The sequence below is a fragment of the Mandrillus leucophaeus genome, unplaced genomic scaffold (assembly GCF_000951045.1).
Source record: "Mandrillus leucophaeus isolate KB7577 unplaced genomic scaffold, Mleu.le_1.0 Scaffold785, whole genome shotgun sequence".
NCBI classification, from domain to species: Eukaryota; Metazoa; Chordata; class Mammalia; order Primates; family Cercopithecidae; genus Mandrillus; species Mandrillus leucophaeus.
Genome location: NW_012108530.1, coordinates 491,158 through 496,427, shown reverse-complemented (window position 1 = coordinate 496,427; position 5,270 = coordinate 491,158). Strand labels below are relative to the sequence as shown.

General features: G+C 40.4%; 1 pseudogene across 1 annotated transcript; it reads left to right on the top strand.

Moving 5' to 3' along the window:
• The first annotated feature begins 1,741 nt into the window (after nt 1-1,741).
• LOC105529831 lies at nt 1,742-4,446 on the top strand (annotated as a pseudogene). The gene is made up of 2 exons (XR_001004569.1): nt 1,742-2,194; nt 4,268-4,446. The product of XR_001004569.1 is annotated as a ribonuclease UK114 pseudogene (transcript).
• The last annotated feature ends 824 nt before the right edge of the window (nt 4,447-5,270 follow it).

Genomic DNA, 5,270 nt, shown 5'->3' with positions numbered 1-5,270 from the left:
ATAAATATAATGTAATTAATAATACATGTTATATTGGATAATATTCACATATAAAACCACCAAGATAGTATATGTGCATGGTTCATAGTAGGTTAGTTTTCGTTTCCCCTCCTTTGTTACCTTAACAGTTGAAGTGTTATTTAAAGCCTTCTGTTTAAAATTCTGTAAAGATTAGTGCCATCAGAGTTGACATCAAGAAGATAGTGGCAACGACTTAGGGTAATTTCCATGATGTACATACAAGAGTTATGCCCACAGAAAAATTTATTCTTATGGTTCATCCAAGCACTGTCACTTTTGTGTTTTTCAATGCTTTGTATGCTTCATATCAAAAAAAGAGACTGATTCTCAAAGACATTCTGCCTTATAGCATTCTTCCTTAAGTTTTTAGGAGATCTTAACCTGACAGTTTACATTTCCCAGAGTTAAACACATATTCAAGAATTAGGTTGAGAATACAAGGTCAAATTTCGATCCAACATTCATCAAGCTGCACTGAGAAGCAAGACAGGAACATAAGAAAAATTCCTGAAAAAATTTACAGGTTATTAATTGTCTATTTTGCTTTTCTATAAAGGAATACCTGAGACTGGGTAATTTATAAAGAAAAGTGGCAGGACTTGCCACACTCTTTTTTTTTTTTGAGATGAAGACTCACTCTTGTCCCCCAATCTGGAGTACAATGGCATGATCTCTACTCACTGCAACCTCCACCTTGGGTTCAAGCGATTCTCCTGCCTCAGCCTCCTGAGTAGCTGGGATTACAGGTACGTATCACCACGCACAGCTAATTTTTTGTATTTTAAGTAGAGACGGGGTTTCACCATGTTGGCCAGGCTGGTCTCGAACTCCTGACCTCAGGTGATCCACCCGTCTCAGCCTCCCAAAGTGCTGGGATTACAGGCGTGAGCCACCGCACCCAGCACCACACTCTTTTAAACAACCAGATCTTGTGTGAACTCAGAGTGAGAACTCACTCATTACCATGGGGAGAGCACCAAGCCATTTATGAAGGATCCACCCCCATGACTCGAACACCTCCCAGCAGGGCACACCTCCAGCATTGGGGATCACATTTCAACATGAGATTTGAGGGAACAAAACTTGGAAATCATACTGTTAATTTTCAAAATATTTTTGTTATAACTATTTTGATTTCTATATTCTAGCAAACATATCCTTTGGAGAATAGAAACTCCCTCCACTCCTCCAATAAATTCAACTGTAGAAGCTTTAAGAAAAACAGAAATCTTATAAGAAAGTGTTGGTCCAAATATAAATCAAACTAAAATGTTGTAGTGTTTCTAGCAATTTATAGCGTGTAAGAAAAAATAGACCCTTCAAGTGTGCTGACAGAGAAATTATATTTCATTTTTTCACGAATCAAATATTATTATTTGATTCTTCAGTGAATAATGTTCACATGTTCATAGACTGTGAATAATATTAACACGTTCTGTTTTCAGTTTTCAGAATCAATCTACAGACAAAGTATGTTTAAGGGACAGAATGTAAATGTTTTAAATCTAAACACTGAAAATGTATTATTATTTTTAATTTTCACTTAATAATTGTACATATTTATGGGGTACACTGTGATATTTCCATACAAGTATGAAATATGTAATAATAAAATCGGGGTAATTAGCATATCTATCACCTCAAACATTAATCATTTATTTGTGTTGAGAACATTTAAAATCTACTCTTCTAGCTACTTGAAAATACATAGTAAGTCCCATGAGACGTGAGCAAGGCTGGTGCTGGGGCTTCTTCTCCTGAAGGGGCTGCAAGAGGGAAGACTTAGCCATGTCGTCCTTGATCAAAACGGTGATCAGCACCGCGAAAGCCCCAGGGGTCATTGGACCCTACAGTCAAGCTGTGTTAGTCGACAAGACCATTCACATTTCAGGACAGATAGGCATGGACCCTTTAAGTGGACAGCTTGTGTCAGGAGGGGTAGCAGAAGAAGCTAAACAAGCTCTTAAAAACATGGGTGAAATTCTGAAAGCTGCAGGCTGTGACTTCACTAATGTGGTGAAAACAACCGTTCTTCTGGCTGACATAAATGACTTCAATACTATCAATGAAATCTACAAACAGTATTTCAAGAGTAATTTTCCTGCTAGAGCTGCTTACCAAGTTGCTGCTTTGCCCAAAGGTAGCCGAATTGAAATTGAAGCACTGCACTGGAGTGCAGTGGCGCGCTCGCAGCTCACTGCAACCTCCGCCTCTCGGGTTCAAGTGATTCTCCTGCCTCAGCCTCCTGAGTAGCTGGGATTACAGGTGTCTGCCACCATGCCCAGCTAATTTTTGTATTTTTAGTAGAGACGGAATTTCACCATGTTGGTCAGGATGGTCTTGATCTCATGATCTGCCCGTCTTAGCCTCCCAAAATGCTGGGATTACAGGCATGAGCCATGCATTTTCTTTATTCACTCATTTGTTTCTGGGCGCTGAGGTTGATTCCGTATCTTGGTTATTGTGAATACTGCTGTAATAAACATGGGAGTGCCTATCTCTTTGACATACTGATTTCCTTTCCTTTGGATAAATACCCAATAGTGGGATTGCTGGATCATAGGGTAATTTTATTTGTAGTTTTTTGAGGAATCTCTATACTGTTTTCCATAATGGCTGTACTAGAGTTTCACTGAAGGCAGAAGTCAGCTCTTTTGTGGAGGTTCCTCAAATGTCAGTATCTGTATGTCTTTATTGTGGGATGGTTCTATTTTTCTAGAAAAAGGATCTTCTAATATTTTGCCTAAAGGATTTAAACCAGGTATTGTCAGTGTTCTATAACAAGGGATAAAGATTTGGAATTGGAACTCCAAGAGTTGAAGAAAAGTGGTCAGAAGGGTGATGATGTAATGTTTGGCCTGGCGGACATTGGTTGGTGAACCATGTTCAAGCATGCAGTCAGCGTAGGGTCATCTAAAATTCAAGAAAACTCTCCAGCAGCAAAAAGCTGGAGAAAATAAATAAATAAGTCAGAAAGCTAAAAAATATTAGGGAAATTTTCTAGAATGTAGAGCAATAGTCTTTTTGTCCTACCAAAAGATATACAATAAGAGAGGAAAAATACAAGAGCCTCAAGATCTGAATAATAGGAGGTCCAGAGAGAATGAACAGAGAAAATAGTGGGGGAAATGTATTAAAGAAACAATTAAGGAAAATTTCCCAAAATAAAGGAAATGTCTCTAGATGAATGAAAAATAAGTCCATCCACCTGGACGTGGTAGCTCATGCCTGTGATCCCAGTCTTTTGGAAGACCAAGGTGGGAGGGTCACCTGAGGTCAGGAGTTCGAGGCCAGCCTGGCCAACATGGCAAAACTCCATCTCCACAAAAAATTAAAAAATTAGCCTGGCATGATGGTGCACCTGTAGTCCCAGCTACTCAGGAGGCTGAGGCAGGAGAAACTCTTTTTTTTTTTTTTTTTTTGAGACAGAGTCTCATGCTGTGGCCCAGGCATGATCTTGGCTCACTGCAACCTCCACCTCCCGGGTTCCAGTGATTCTCCTGCCTCAGCCTCCCAAGTAGCTGGGATTACAGGCGTGCACCACTCCACCCAGCTAATTTTTTTTTTGTATTTTTAGTAGAGACGAGGTTTCACCATGCTAGCCAGGCTGGTCTCAAAACTCCTGACCTCAGGTGATCCGCCCATCTCAGCTAAAGTGCAGGGATTACAGGTATGAGCCACCATGCCTGGCCCAGGAGAAACTCTTGAACCCGGGAGACAGAGGTTGCAGTGAGCCAAGATCGCACCCCTGCACTCCAGCCTGGGCGACAGAGCGAGACTCCATCTCAAAAAAATAATAATAATAAATAATGAAAAATATGTCCATCAAAAAAGCCATATCATTGTGAAATTTCAAAACCCCAGATACAAAGAAAAGATCCCGAAAGCTTCTAGAGCCAAAAAGAAAACCAATTTATTTACAAAGTGCTGGTTCTAAGAATGGCAACCTTTGTAGTCCTAACTCTCACAGAGAGTTTTCCTTCTACTGGAGCCTATGTTGTTGTCAAACCCCTTTTGCTGAGGGCTCATCTTCTGAGTTTTACTTCTGAATTCTCCCCTTCACTACCCATTTTGCTCTCCTCATTAAAGATATTCTTACAAAGTTCTATCACATACTCAAAACAGTCTCTTCTCCCCTTACCCTATTTCCAGATCTGATGCTGTGACAGACTAAGCGTATACTGGCCTGGATCTTTCTCCCTTTGCTGGGAGAGCCATTTCTTTAGTCATCATCTGTACCGAGCAGTTGTCAACTATGAATTTCCTCAGCACTTGTCAGCTGAGCTCAGTTACCAGGGTTTCTGCAGAGACTGGCTCCACCTGCTTTTCTGCACCAAGATGTTGACAACTTCTCTGTTTTTCCTTCTTGGAGCCATCTCAACCCTCTTTGGTGGTAAGAAGGAGATGAAGACGTCAGTCAGGTAGCAGCTGCCACAACCCACATAATACCAATTCAACCTACAAACACAATCATGAGATTTCTCTTTGCTGGTAACCAGACAAGAGGCCCATCCACACTGTAATTCTGTCCAGTTGAGAGGTGAGGCAACAAAAATCTGCTTAGATTGACAGCAAACACATAAGTATTGTGCCTGAGAAGTTCTTAAGCAGGCAGGCTTGAATTTACATGTTTGTTTACTTTGTCTCTCTGTACTCTCTCCATCTTCTCTTGTATTTCCTTAATGATGGTCTTCTAGTTCCATCTAGGATCATGTTAGGCTCATACTTCAGGTTCTTTCCTTTATTATTTCATTAGTCCATGGAGTTTTAGCTGTTCTTGTGTCCTTATAGTCTGCAAATGCCAGAAATTGTTCAAATGGTCACCTCTTGCATCATTTAGTTTCTGCTGCATAACAAATTACCCCAAAACTTAGTGGCTTAAAATAACCACCTTTTTTTTTTTTTTTTTTTTTTTTTTTTTTTTAAAGCTTATGACTTTTCAGTTCATTAAGTTAGGCTGGGTTCATCCAAGCAGTTCTGGCCAGGTTGGCTGGGGTTTGGCTGGTTGAAGTCTCAACTGAGATGACTCATCTGTACTTTATGTGGTTTCTCACCTTCCAGCAGACAATCCTGGGCATGGTCACATGGTGACAGCTTTATTCAAAGAGTGTGCTCTTTGAACACAACATAGGAAGCTGCAAGGCCTCTTGAAGCCTAGACTTGGAACTCATTCAATGCCAGTTCCGTGGTATTCTATTGACCAAAGCATGTGGCAAGGCCATCCCAGATTCAAAGGGACTCTACCTCTT